We start from the raw sequence: 15,613 nt of genomic DNA, 5'->3' as shown, positions 1-15,613 counted from the left end.
AGTCCAAAAATAAATACAATAAAAGTAAGTTAGGGATTAGGTCTTAATTAATTAGAGGTATAACCTGTCTCATGTTAAAAGAGTCAATATTAATTAGATTGAGATTCTGTTAGCTTAAGGTACGAACTAACTTTCTTCAACAAAAAAATGTCTTGTGGCTTCAGCCAGTGTCCAGAGGGTACTAGCTAGATGTACTCTTTGATGGGGATTGTTGTGATTAATTAAGAAATCATCACCTTCTGCTAACATGTAATTAGTGACCCCCATGTTATACTTGAATAAGTTCTTTCATTCAAGTCTCTCTCTACGTACACATATATCCCTAATTCCTTTTTGCAAGGCCGGATTGGTTATGGAGTTATCTTTTTGCAAAATAAGGGAGAGGTCGTTAAAAGCTCTTAGTCCCAAAAGATCGGGGGCACCCCAAAGTCCAAGTTTGGCACTGGACACACTCTGACGCCTAAATTAATAAAAACACTTTGAAAAAACTGAATAAAGCTTACGTGAGTGTACCATTTTTATGGGAAAAAGCACTATGCCCAATATGGTAGCTAGCATTCATACCGATTAGGTATAGTAAGTCACAATTTACCATATTAATTGCATTAATAGCTATTGGAGAAGATCTTTGACAGGATAATTAGGGTATCACCAGACATCTATCTCCTAGAGTTGGTTTATGGTGGATTCTGACGATCAAACCGATTAATGTGGTCATCGTCGAGAATCATCATCTCATGACCGATCACATTATGAGTATTGTCTATTTGTATAATTATTTTATTATAATTAAATTTGACCACTCATTCATATTTTAAGTCTCTCTGAATAAAAGACTATGATTTCATCCCTCGCGGCGGCCGTGGGGATCGTAGCAAGGTGGTTGTGTGGGTGCATATCTCATACATTGCCACCATCACGCGACAGAGGCATCAAGAATCGATTGGATCTGGGAATGTTGGTTTTTTCTGACACTTTAAAACTAGACAGTCGACTTGGTCCATATGTTGGAAACCTGTTTTTTTTTTTTTATTCACCACAATCCAACCAATGATCCAATGATCATACAAACAGACAATTTTTGGTCGGTTGTGATCGATTTTGTTGGATCTGATAATGTGGGGCCAGGTAGGATGCTACGTGCTCATAATCCACAAGTGGATTCATATATATATATATATATATATATATATATATATATATATATATATATATATTCCCATTTAGCCAGTAATTACCACAAATCTTGTCAAATCCATTTTGTATTTGCTAACATATAGCTTCTGGAAGGGCTAGAAAAATTAGTGTGATATATAATTAAGTTTATTATGGATTTTACTTTTTTTCACTTTTATATCATATATATTAATCATTTCTTTTTCATTTTCTCCTCTTAAAACTCTTTACAACATACCCAATGTTTCACAGGTTTTTTTATCGAATAGTAGTTTCCTATTAGTTTATAAGTTATCAAATAAAAAAAATTTATAATGTGCATCATTAATTATCTTGCACCCAGAAAACCATATCCATTTAGTATTAATTACTCGAGAAAGGTTTTGCTATAGCTTTTCTTATTTGTTAAGTCTTCCGCTGTTTATGAAAGCTACTCATTCTTTAAAAAAAAAGAAATTAGTCTTTTTTTTTTTAGGATTAATTCTTAGTTTGATTAGTAGTTTAATTAGATTTTTTTTTTCCTTTTTTTTTTTTTTTTTAAGTTATTTAAACCCAACTTGTAGGCTTAGATCCACACTTCAAATTTGAATAAGATTTCAATATATATTTTTAGAGTTATTATACGTTTCTTCAGCCATGCCAGCTAGGGTACGCGGTTTGTTTTCAACCTTACTCATTAATACTTTTTCTCTTCTTGAATTACTATTTTTTTTTTTCTTTTATGAATTCTTCTTAAATTAATTACGTTAATTACTTGTAAATGTTAGTATTAGCTTAGTCATTAGTGTGCCTAATCGGCCTAAAACAAGAGCCTAATTGCCCATATGATCAGGTGTAGCCTAGATCGAGCATCCTTATATATATTATTTGTCTCACGCTAGGAGACACAAGATCACTGACAAATTAATTAAGCTTTAATTTCTGATCGCCCTTGAAAAACAAAAACTTCTAATTAAATTAATCTTTATTATAAATTCATGCATATATAAATTAAAGACGTGTCGTAGAGCCTCCTCCTCTTGGCATGTAGGGCAGGGGTGGTGGCTTTGAAAGAAAACAGGTGCCCCTCTTGGCTCTAACCAAGAGGCACCATTTTCCCAAAAAAGAAGTGGATCTCTACAAGTTGTGGCGGCCGGCCAGGAAGTAAAAGGATATAGAAAATGTGATATGTCATATATATATATATCCGCATGCAAATTAAACAACAAAATCAGATTTCAATAGGTTTTCGATATCTAGCTCTCTACTCATGCTAAGATTTTATTCCTTCATCTCTCTCAACGTACATATATAATTTTAGTCCTAGACGACTCTAATACAACAATAGATCGTGCAATGATATTGGCCTGCACCCATTACAATATATATTAAAGATATCATAATGTTTACCAAAAAATGCTGCTGTTGATCTTTCTTTGGAATGAGCTGGGCAGCTAGCTAGCTAAGCTTTACGCGTGAAACTAGCAGGGATTACAGGTTGGACTTGACGACCAGGTGTTCTTTCTTTGTGTTCATTTGATCGAGGCAATTTTACTCATAAAATGAGTTTCAGCTGGGTTGGATCCATATCAACCATCCATGAGAGACTATCGTGCAGCCATTGCCAAAAATATCCAAATTCTTAGTTTTTATTTTTTTTATTTTTTTTATTTTTTTTTCTTGTTAATTATCATATGAAACGAAAATGTGAATAGCTAGCTAGCTAGTATCATAGTATATGTATATGATGCGGGATCGAGGAAAAATAAATAAGTTTCTTGGCTCAAAGTCAGTTAAAATAGGGTTAGAGTTTTCTTTTATTATTCTCTTATGGAGGGAGATTAGAATTTAATGAATAAATGGATTTTAATTTGTTCTTTAATTAGGTGTGACTCATCTTCTGATTCCTATTGTCTCTTCTTTTTGGTAGTAAGACTCCACCACATTTCTCTTCTCTATGAATTGTACATGTGACTTAGACTCCATTTGTTTCGATCTAAAATATTTTCTGGCATTTGATTTGTATAAAAAATTATAGACAATGGCAAACTCCGATAGAGGATTTTTGGTGAGCTCGATCTGGCAATGGTTTCTAGCGAACTTTGATAGGTGGTGTGACGGTTCCCGACGAACTCCGTGGGGCATTGGAAAATGAATTGCGAAAAAGGGCATGCACGCAAGAAGAAAAAGCTCAAATTTGAAAAATAGTTTGTGATTTTAAAAAAGGGAAACCATTTTATGAAAGTAAAGAAGTCAATGGTAAGTTTTTTTAGTTTGACGAATATTTTCCATCGTACCAAACACCGAAAATAAGAAAAAGAAAAAAATTCCAAAAAACATTTAACGGAGCCTCAATTCCTTTTTTTTTTTTTTTCCTATTTCTCTTTTTTTTCTTCTTCTTAAATTCCTTTAGTCATGCATCATGTATGTGCATAGGTAGTGGAACATCATATGATCATAGCTAGATGCCATCCTTTTCTGACGTGATTGTTGATACAGTGAGATAATTGGTGAGACAAATCCGTACGTGCAGATTAATATACAAACAAATAATTATATACATAAATGTCCAATAGTGACGTGGAATATCGTGTCTATGATCCCATATATATACACTTGCCTCTACGTACAGAATGTAGCAAAGAAAATATGGTTCACTCCTTTCATATCAAAGGCATATATATAACTATCAGTGCAGACTAATTATATAAGCTCATGATCGTGTATATATGAGGGGTAAAGATCAACAGCACGCGGCGTGCATTGCACGCCCGTGCTGTTGATCTTAAAAAAAAAAAAAAAAAAAAAAAAAATTTGCACTGGGCGTGCCACGCCCACGCGTGCTGCCAATCAGTGCTCCTGTATATATATATATGGGTGGTGGAATTTGTCTAACTTAGACAGTTGTCAGTTTCCTAGACCAGAAGACACCGCAAACCAAAGGTCATTGACTCAAGTATATATATATATATATATATATATATATATTGCTCTTCACTAGTCTAGCTAGTTTAATATAATTTTGTAGGGATGGTGCTATTTGCATACCTCATCTGCACAAAAATTTATCTGCTAACTTAGATCATTTCTGAGTATGATTTACATAATATGAAAGGTATACACCAGAGGTAGCAATTCGTGTTTGTGCGTAGAGTTTGTATCATGTGAGGACATAAATATAAGACTACATAGGTCGATTTTAACCCGACATAGTTAATTAAATGGGTCAGTCTTTTCAACTCTTAACTCACTAATTTTGTGTTGGGTTCATGTCAAAATTCATGTCGGATTTGCATATTAGGTTTGGGTTGCGTTGAGTCATATGTATAAGATTATATAGGTTAATTAGTTCTAACCCGACCAGTTTAGTTAAACGTATTAGACCCCTAAACCCTAACCCTCTAATTTCGAGTTGAATTTGTTTCAAATTCGCGGGTCGTGTCAAAAATTGTCAAACCGTACACCAAAGATATGTATTTACATTCAAACCAAAAATGCCTAAACAATTAGAGTTAAAGTTGCTAATAAGGCTAAGAAGTTTTAGGCCTTAATAAAACTGGAGCTAGCCAAAACATGTGGGTACGTGGGGGCCTCAATGAGGTTACCTCTTAACAACCCTTCCTCTGGAGCCAATGAATTTACACCTGGATTCAGGTTTTATACCTAAAACAGATTTGTCTAATTGTTGTATGTGATGATAATTAATGATATATGGGTTCTTATCAATGAGTTTCCAAGATTCAAAGGAAAAGTCGGCAGATTTCAATTGGAGGGAACAAAATATCCAGCAAAGAGATGCTTTGTTTTCTTTCCAGGTAGTGTTGAGATGGTCAAACCTATTTCCTCCACTACCTTCACTGTGCTTAACATACTGATTTTTATATATAATTCCACAAGACCCCCCACGTTCTCCCTCAATTGCCAACATTGGTTGAATCTATCCATTAAACCCTTTTCAGATTCTGACTTTTTTTTAATCACAAGTTTTAATCCCAGTTAGTCCCTTTCATAATATTCCTTGAATCATAAATATATCTTTCTGTGTCTTGTCTTTTAGCTAATGGAGAATTTGCATTACATTTTTTTATCATGGCTTTTATCTTTCTCTGAGTTGTCTTGGCCCCATCTTCTACATTGGTGCAATCATGAGTTAGATCTTACTATAGGGAAGAGGTCCACCTCTAGCAGCTACCTGTTTTGTATAAATATGTCTTTAGATTGCCTAACATTCTAACAGCTTAATCAGCTATTCCTAACATTTTAACACTTGACAAAAACAGAGAAGCCTTTCTTTTCCAAAGGAGGAAATTATGAATCCTATGGGAGTCATCTCTGAGGGAGATCAATGGGGCTCTTTTAGTGGCACTTATGCTGCTGATGAGGCTGATTTTATGGCGCTGCTGCTTAATAATGCTTCGCTTCCAAGTGAGCTAACTCATGGGGATCATTTCCCTTCTAGTAGTACTTTTTGGCTTGGCCATGATTCATCATACCATTCTTCTGATCATGTGGCTAATACTAATTTTCATGGCTTTTCGAGCCAACAAAGCTACTACTTGAGTGATTCCCATCCAATTTTTGTATCCAATAACATGGATTTGTGCATGGGGGACGAGAAAAGCACCAACTCCTTTCTCATCGAAGGGGATCATGACTTCTTGAGCCAAGAGAAGAGTGATGGCAATATTGCAGAAGAGTCTTCTGGAGATGTTCCTGCAGCTGCTCTTCCTAAGAAGGATTTGCAGCTCAAAAGGAAATCTGAGATGCTCATTTCAGAATCAATCCAGGAAGATAAGTCTGACAACCCACCTGAGAATTCTAAGAAAAGATCAAGGAGTTCTGGAGATGTGAGTACAATAACAAGCTTTTCACCTTCTTATATATTTACATTAATTGTGCTACCTTTTTGCAGGGTGATATATATATATATATATATATATATATATATATATATATATATATATATGTTTTGTATATTTCCTAATGGAATTTGATTAATATATTTCATCAAATAATATTTAGGTTCAGAAGAACAAGAGGAATGTAAGATCGAAAAAGAATCAGAAAACAAGCAACAATGAAGAAGAAAGTATTAGTGCTGGCCTTAATGGGCGGGGCTGGAGCAGCTGCTCCTCTGAGGATGACTGCAACACTTCACATTCGAGTGTGAAAGGGCCTACTTCTCATGACTTGAATGGGAAGAAAAGAGCCAGTAGGGGGTCAGCCACTGACCCCCAGAGCCTCTATGCAAGGGTAAGTCCCCCGTATTCGTATACCTAACTTTTTATGCAAAAGTTGCCCGCGACGTTAAGCTCAAATGGTTGACTCGTTCAAGTCCTGATCACACGGTTCTTACAGGCAGAGTCGTGTATCTAGGAAAATGATCATTTCCATTTCAAATGAACTAATTAATATCCAATTAGTTATAGTGGAGGGGTGTTTTTATCTTTTCACTTTTTGAGAGGACACAAATACTCTTCACTATAACTAACTAGATATTATCCGGTTCATTTGAAATAAAGAGGATCCTAATTCGTGTGTGTGGGGTTTACCCGACATGTAAAATAATTGATATTTCCTTTCTATCTTGCAGAAAAGAAGAGAGAGAATAAATGAGAGGCTGAGAATTCTACAGAACCTCATCCCTAATGGAACAAAAGTAAGCAGATTTCTCCATAAACTGCAACTATTTCTCTATTAGTCTGAGGTGTACTTGGAATTCATATATGTGCTTGATTCTTTGGTTGCAGGTTGATATTAGCACAATGCTTGAGGAAGCTGTCCAATATGTGAAGTTTTTACAGCTCCAAATTAAGGTGATAACACTTAAAACAGAATCCTTTTTATTAAACAACTGAAAATCAGCTTGTTAATCTAATCTTTTGTTTTCTTTTTGGACCCCTGTAGCTATTGAGCTCTGATGATCTATGGATGTATTCTCCCATTGCTTAAAATGGAATGGACATTGGACTACTTGATCTGAAAATCAACCCACCCAGACAATCTTCATAGGATAAAAGAATGGGGTGATGAGCATGCAGGATTGCTATTCCTCATCATGGGCTTATATGTATATGGATTTATCAAGTCCATTTTGAGGGGAAATTTAATGACACAGATTTAATTAAATTACCATTTTCTGTCTGGTTTGTTCTTAATGCAACAGACATGATATGAGCAGAATGATTCTTTTTTTTTTTTTCAATGAGAATAAATGTAACCTCTTACATGAAAACTATTATTATCTACTGATTAGGGTGGCTGAATTAATAAGTAATTGTGAATATTCTGCTCAAATAATTTGATAAGTAGAGAGAATGTCTTATAATTACTTTATTAAAAGTGTGTGAACATTCGAACTTAATTAAATATTTAGGTCAACTAATGATTCAACACTATAATATTCTATGTTAACTTCACAGGAGAATGTGGCAGGCACAAACTCAAACTTCACTAGGAAAAGATGTCAATTGATTAACAAATTAATCACCCCTTACCAACCTGAGGACAATCTGTATTTGTGCATATGCTACCAATAAATCTTAAAAGGCTGTGAAAAGGAGTTGGGTGCTAATTAGAATAACCTAAGAATAAGTGAAACTTAATAAATTAAGAAACAAATTAAGTTTAATTGCTCCAATGGGAAGAGAAGTGAGGGAGTGAAGTTCAGGAATGATGAGATTGCTGATAAAAAATTTGGAGTGAAGTTCAGGAATGATGAGATTGCTGATAAAAAATTTTCAGTAAAATCTAACTACTGATGTTAATTAGGAAACTTCAATCTCCTCCTCACCAAGCACAATCATGTGCTCTCTCTCTCTCTCTCTCTCTCTCTCTCTCTCTCTCTATATATATATATATATATATATATACATTCTTCATACGTTCAATTACTGAGATGAAGAATATTTTCCAACATAAAACACTTGTGTTCTATCAGATAACAAATTGATTATTGTTAGTAGATTAATTAAGTGATCAAATTAACTATTTCTTGTCATTTTAAGTTTTTGAGACAAGTAGTAGCATCCGAAAGCCTTCATTAGTGATGAATCCAAATTTATCATGTTAGAATGTGATTAAGTGATCAAATTATATTGCATACAGATTTTAAGTGAACAAGCAAAATAAAATATAGAAAATAGAAAAACAAAACACCAAGATTTACATAATTTAACTTGGAAGCCTATGTCTATAGCTAGGCAAAGCACAAGGGAAGAAATCCACTATCAAAATAAAGATTACTAAGATTGTAACAATCTTTTTAGAGCTGCTGCTCAAACTTTCATCTTCACCTGGCTCCTCCCAACCTCCTCGATGTTGTTCCCATTGCAAAACATGCCCTCAACATCGAGAACTCCGAGAAGATGCATGTCCTTAGCGACCCTAGGATTCTACTAAAACCCCGAGGGCCCCTAGAAGAGTTAGGGCTTACGAACTCCGCCGTCTGAAGCACCTTCTCATTGTAGAGATCGTAGATCTAGCACTTCTGAGGGTCATTGAGCACGTCGCAAGCAACCCTCGTAAACATGAATTTTGATTGTTGTGTAGTGGCTAACGCGATCAACTTGGGGAAGAGGCCAAGGCTATCCTGACAGTAAGCCTGAATTTTGAGTCAACTCGATATTTATGACTATGTACGAAATTCAAGGAACGCTCAGCTTGGAATCCATTTTTTTATTCCGACCCCTGCAAATTAGGAACAGGATTCTCTCCAGTTCATTATGGACTGAAAAATATTCAGTTCATGGCTAAGATTTCATCTCAGAAATCCTATGGCCACAAATGAAACACATATCCCACTGATAAAAATAATAATAAAATATTATTTTGAATTAAAGAAAAAAATTAAGAAAAAGAAAAGAAGCCACCCCCTTCTTTTCTTTTCTTTTTTTTTTTCTTAAATTTTTCTTAATTTTTTTTTTTAATTTAAAATACTATTTTATTATTATTTTTATTAGTGGAATATATGTTCCATTTGTGGCCATAGGATTTATGAAATGAAATTCTAACCGTGAACTGAATATTCTCCCGTCCATAATAGACTGAAGAGGATCCTGTTCTTTCAAATTAAAATTCAGAAACCACCACAATCTCCAAAGGGGTTGGCAACCAACCTTTAAGAAGAATATGAAGAAAATAAGATGTAGAAGGGAAGCAAGGTAGTAAAAATTGGATTTTTCAATTGCATCTGCAAACTATACTAAAATATGCCAACTGTCAACTAGCAAAAAGGCCCTTTCATTTCATATTGCCAGGCTGATATAAAAACCATTAGGAAAAATATGCTTAGCATTCAAACTTACACCCCTCAAACACTTGTACCTCAAAACTTTAGAAAGTAACCTTTGACCCAATCCAACTACCACTTCGTTACGATTAACACTCTTTGTCCACGTTTCCAATCAAATTGGACAGAAAATATGTCACCTGACATTTATGTGAAATGTTTTTAGACAACAAATTTCCAAAATGCCCAATTTTTTTTTTCCTTAAGTTTCTTTGTCGAAATTACCCCTAACAACTATTTTAAAAAACTGGAAAAAAAAATAATAACAAAATAAAAAACTTAAAGGGTGGTTTGACCACCCCCTTTTCCACTTTAATTTCGAGGGTGGCCAAACCACCCCATGGAGAGGGGGCTGGCTGAACAACCCCCAGAGGTTGTGGCGTAAGTTCAGACACCCACAAAAGTGCAACAAGCTATGGGATAGTTTGGCCACCATTCCTATATATATATATATATATATATATATATATATATATATATATAATTTCTTTAAATAATGTTTAGGGGAATTTTGTAAAAAAAATTCAGGTGTGGTGCACTTGGCACAGTTTCCATCCAATTTGATGGACAATTACCATTAGATTTAGAATTGATTACTATTAAATTTTGATCAAATAGTAATTTTTAAAGTTTGATGCAATAGTAATTTTAAAAGTCATTTCACCTTTAGAAGGTCAAAAGGGGGACACAAGAGCATTACTCCCCTGGTAAATCTAATTAAGTTATATTAATCATCTTATGGATTGCATAAAGTGCTATTAACCAACAATAGTGGATGGTAATCAAGTTCTTTAGTGAAGAAATTCTGCTCAAATCGTGTCTATTATTGCATTAAAAATCCAGAAGTGGCCGAATTTGATTAATTATTGATGATACTATAATTTCCTCAGGAGACTTTGATACAATGATTTGATGATTGCTTATTTGCTTTTGCAAATAAGCTGATTTTCTCATCAATTCCATCACTAAGTCCAATGTCCATTCCATAGTAAGCAATGGGAGCATACATCCATAGATCATCGGAGCTCAAGAGCTACAAACAAGAAAATGAAAAATCAGATCAAATAAGCATCTTCATATGCTAAACTGTCTTTAAGAATGTGGAATAAGAAGGATTTTCTTTTGGCTATTACCTTAATTTGTAGCTGTAAAAGCTTCACATATTGAACAGCTTCCTCAAGCATTGTGGTAATATCAACCTGCAATACCATAATAACTGTTATGAGAATTCCATACATCACAATTTAAAAGTGATGATTTAACATAGTATTAGAGCAAAAGTCGTGATTCGAACATTGAGTCCACAATTTATCCTCAGTTTCAATTAAATATTCTAATATGTGATAAGTGGTAATTTAACACGGTTTATAGAATAAACTGCCTACCTTTCTCCCATTAGGGACAAGGTTCTGGAGGATTCTCAGCCTCTCACTTATTTTCTCTCTTCGTTTCTGCAAAATAGAATAAAATGATCAATTAATAAATTCACATTGCTTGGCAGAAAGTTTTTGATGAAGTTGGTTCAATGCGGAAGCATTTTGTAGTAACTCACCCTTGCATAGACACTCTGGGGATCGTTGGCTGATCCCCTGCTGGCTCTTGTTTTGCCCTTCAAGTTGAGAGCAGCAGGCCCTTTCATGCTCAAAGTGGGAGAAGCATCAATGGAGTCATCCTCTGAGGAGCAGCTGCTTGAGCTCTGCCCAACAAGGTCAAGATTAATCCCTTTTTCTATGTCTCTAGTAGAAGAAAGCTTCTGTTTCTTCTTTGATTGTATCATCCTCTCTTTCTTCGAAGCCTACATGATGGAATGAAGATAAGAAAATTGCTACCTTATTCATTAAGAAAAAGGAGAAACTTCCATCACTAGGAAAAAAGTAGCACAATGGTAAGAAGGTGATGAAAAGCATTATTTTACTTACATGTCCTGAACCCAGATATCTTTTCTTAGAATTTTCAGCTGGTTTTGGATCCTCAGTTTTCTTTTCTAGCTGCAAATCCTTATCAGGAAGAACAGCTTCAGGCATGTTTCCAGCAGACTCCTCTGCATTGCCCTCACTTATTTCTTGGTTCATGCAGTCATCCCCATCAATGAGATAAGAGCTTGAATCCATGGACATGGAGCTATTATTGGGTGTCAGAATTGGTTGAGGATCACTCAACTAATAGCTTTTTTGACTCAAACTACCACCATTAATATAACTACTACCTTCAGAAAAGCTGTTAAATCTAGAACTATCACATTCCAAAGAAATGCATGAAGTGTCGGTGAGCCCTGCCATGTTCATAGTTGAATCATGGTGAGGCCAAAAAGTTGAAGGGACTCCCAAGCTTGAAGAGTAATTTATCTCATTGGGTATGGAAGAGTAATTAAGCAAATGGGCCACAAAATCAGCCTCCTCTGCAGCACACATTCCACTAAGAGAGCACCATTCCCCCTCAGAAGTGGCTCCAATAGGCTCCATATTCTTCTTTGGAGGAGAAAGGGTCTCTTTTTTTGTGTGTGAGATGTTAGGAGAAGCTCAATTTGCTTGGTGCTTGGTGAGAAATTAAGAAGAGTAAGAAATATTTATACCCAGCAAGTACTTCTTGCAAGGGTTTGACTTCATTTCAGAAGAGATCTGAACTCCTTATTGTCAATAATTATCAGACAAAAAAATCCAATTTTTTTTTTTTTAATAAATTTTGCACAAGTCAATGAGCCAAGGACAGCTCATGAAAGATTACAAAATTCTATCTTTAAGTTACTTAAGCACCTTCTTTCTACAACAAATGCTAGAAAAATGGATATATATAAGGGAAATTAATAGAAATTGCAGAACAAGAGTAAGATATGGTGAAGCAAGGGATAATGTAGCACCTAGAGATTGCAAGAACATAGAGTTGCTTTGAATATATTGAAATATAAAATTGAACAGAATGAAAATGACATTCCAAAAACAGAACTACTCCAAAAGTGGGTTATGTTTGATCTTTTAACCAGTTTCTTTTCATGACAAAAAGCTCCAAAGTTCTTTCATTGCGGATATGAAAAGAGGATATTCTGGCAGCAAACATAATAATCAGATTTTCTAAATTATTTGTCAGTATTTTTGGTCAAATATGTAAACATTAAACTTCAACTAGTTTTACTTGTTAATTTTGATAGTAGAAAGTTAAATCGAGTTTTAAAGGTAAATTTAAACCAACTCGGAAAGTTGTATAGTCTTTCTAATGTGAGTTGTTGAGAAAAATATTTGTTGTGCAATTGGGCGGAGGTAAATTCAGAAGATCTCTTAAAGTTAAGAGTGAAAAGTTTATAGTAATTGTGTTTCTAAGGCTTTGATTAAAGATGGTATAATTTGGTTAGAAATATTTCTATACGCCACACCATTATCTCATTATGCTAACGTGGCATTGTCAATCTACAATTGATTTTTTTTTTTTTTTTTCCCTTTAAACAAAGGTTATTCTAAGGGTGGGTTGGTAGTGTCATTGAAGACCAGCATAGTGGTAGTGTCACAGAGTCTCACTCCCCCCACCTTTAAAAAAAGGGAGCAGCACGGACACTACAAAAAGTTTGGTCATTAGTGAGTTGCCGCTAATCACCCAAAAATGGCCACTATTTACCCATAACGGCGACAAGTGGCCGCTATTTGGTTGCCTCTAGTAATCGGACGCTAATGCCAAATAACGGTGACTCAAAAGTCGCCGCTAATGACCCCTCATTAGCGGCAACTTTGAGTCGTCACTAATGACTTTTTTTGTCACCGCAAAAATAGGTTCGAAATAACCCTAGGGTCGCCGCTATTGGTATATCATTAGCGGCGACCACAAAGTCTCTGCTAATGATATGAAAAAAGTTTAAAAAATAAATTAAAAAAATCAATAGCGGGGACCAAGAGTCGCTGCCATTCCACTATCATTAGCGGCAACTTTGAGGTCACCGCTAATGATAAGAAAATTTAAAAAAATAAAAAATAAAAAAATCAATAACAATAAAAATAAAATAAAAAAATAAATTCTTGTTTTCAGTGAATTTATAGTAATGATCATGACTTATGTTTAGAAGCGATATATATATATTGTTGGTCAGTAGTATATTGATCCAATCATAGACTAATGTCACTTGTTTTTTCTTCGATGAACCATAAAACTACCTCCCTCCCCGCCGCTTCAGATAGCTTCTTCTCCAATATGGAATGACCTCGTTAATGGGTCTCCTCAAATTGCCAATAAAAATGCCCCATCTCCAAAGATGAACAACACAATCCTTCTAAATGCACTAACCGGAGGAAATTGAGAGGATCCATTTCCATCTCCAAAACGCCAAACATCAATTGCAAAATGTAAGCAACGCATTAATCATTGTAAGTCAAGACGTTATCTCGGGGAATAGGATCCTCTACAGTCCATTCTTTTTAAAAATCATAGATTCATAAATAGGATACCTGTCTCACTACAAAAAATAATAAAAATAATAATATTTTAGATTAAAAAAGTAAATAAATTAATAAAAGAATAATGGGTGGCTAGCCACCCCATCTTGGCCATAGGGGTGGCTGGACCACCCCATTTTAGATGGGGTGGGTTGGGAGCCACCCCAATGGCCGGACCACCCCATGGCCCTTGGGGGTGGTTCGGCCACCCCCTAAACCCAGATCTAAAAAATAAAAAATAATACTTTTGGCCCTTGGGGGTGGCCAGACCACCCCCAAGCCAGCCAAACAAAACTTCTTTTTTTTTGTTTTAAGATCTGCCTGGGTGGCTTCAGCCACCCCAGCCCTAACTGGGGTGGTCCGGCCAACCCCAATGGGGTGGCTAGCCACCCCTTAATTTTTTATAATTTTTTTAAAAAATATATATAATTTTTTTTTTTATTTTTTTATTAATGGGATAGATGTCTTATTTACGGGGCGGTGTCACGATTTGCCTTCCACGCCTGCTAGAGGAGGCACGAACTTGGGTGAAGAAGCTGAAGAAGCACGACATCCGTGAAGAAGAAAAAGCAGATGACGGTGCTCAAATCAATAATTTGGTAGAATTAGGTTTTTAAAAAATATTTGATCTGATGTGTTTGACGTGGAAAAAAGCTGAGGTGGGAGTATTAGTTGGCATAATAATATGACGTGGAAAATTCAAGTACGCTTTTTAAAAGTCATAAATAAAACATGATATGTGCTTTAATTTTATTGAATGTGATATGGCACACTAATGAAATCCGTTAAGTTAATGGATGAAATTTAACTGTGGGAATTAAATTTTTTTTTTTTTGCATACCACATGGACTTCTGAGATTGTTTTGATATCAGAGGAAGTAAATTATTTTTCCCTAAAATTAACATACGAACAAAAATGTTTTGACACTCTAAAAACGAAATAAATAAGTCACTTCACTCGGTTTTTTTGGTCTCAGCAAGCTCTTCAATGTCTTTCTTTACAAGCTGTCAAGCTCTACGTATAAAAGGTTTTGCACCAATTTTGCGCAATTTGCTCCAAACCTCCATGATATCCATACTTCCTATTAGCGTTGTTAGTTCCCTCTTCTTGATCAAGTTCCAGTAGACGGAATCAATCCCTACATATATATGTGCATTAATGAAGATTTCTAATTAGGTTCAGTTCGAAAATAAGAGTATTTAATTTCTTTACAGATTAAGTTATTAGATTGTGCTACCCAACAAATAATTTGTTCCTATATCTTTTGTCTACATTTCAGAAAAACAAGGGGCAATTTAAACAATGATTTGGTACCTGGAGAAGTATAGATGATCAAGACAAGACGGCTTCATATGTTGAATCCACTTCAAACACGGCCTTGGAGATCAATACTTTAGCCCCAGCCAGAAGCTAAATTTGTTCCTTTAAAGTATATAGGGGTATAGTTGTATTTTTCATAAATTTCATGGAGCCATAATTATGGGATACATACAATCAAAATTTTACGTCACAGGCTTGCTTGTAGTATGAGCCAACGTACAGATTGAAAATCTTAACATTTATAAGGGTATAAAAGTCATTTTAAAAGGAAAAATATAATTCACAAGATATTTTTTTAATTTAAAAACTTTTGTCTCGTTAGTTTAAATTTTTTTTTAAAATTCATTTGTTTGGCTTCCTATCATTATCCAATTTTAAAAGCATGTGTTAAAGGGGTGTAAAATTTGTAGGCCAAGTCCATTTCCCCCTAAA

At 34.8% G+C, this 15,613-nt stretch overlaps 2 pseudogenes; one reads left to right on the top strand and one right to left on the bottom strand.

Annotated features, from left to right (window-relative positions):
* Positions 1–5,465: 5,465 nt before the first annotated feature.
* LOC132177271 (uncharacterized) lies at positions 5,466–7,191 on the top strand (annotated as a pseudogene).
* A 3,140-nt stretch (positions 7,192–10,331) lies between these two features.
* LOC132177270 (uncharacterized) lies at positions 10,332–11,907 on the bottom strand (annotated as a pseudogene).
* Between the last annotated feature and the right edge of the window lie 3,706 nt (positions 11,908–15,613).

Source organism: Corylus avellana, chromosome 4 (assembly GCF_965113065.1).
Source record: "Corylus avellana chromosome 4, dhCorAvel1.hap1.2, whole genome shotgun sequence".
NCBI classification, from domain to species: Eukaryota; Viridiplantae; Streptophyta; class Magnoliopsida; order Fagales; family Betulaceae; genus Corylus; species Corylus avellana.
The sequence above is the reverse complement of the archived record's forward strand: the minus strand, read 5'-3'. Positions and strand labels throughout refer to the sequence as shown.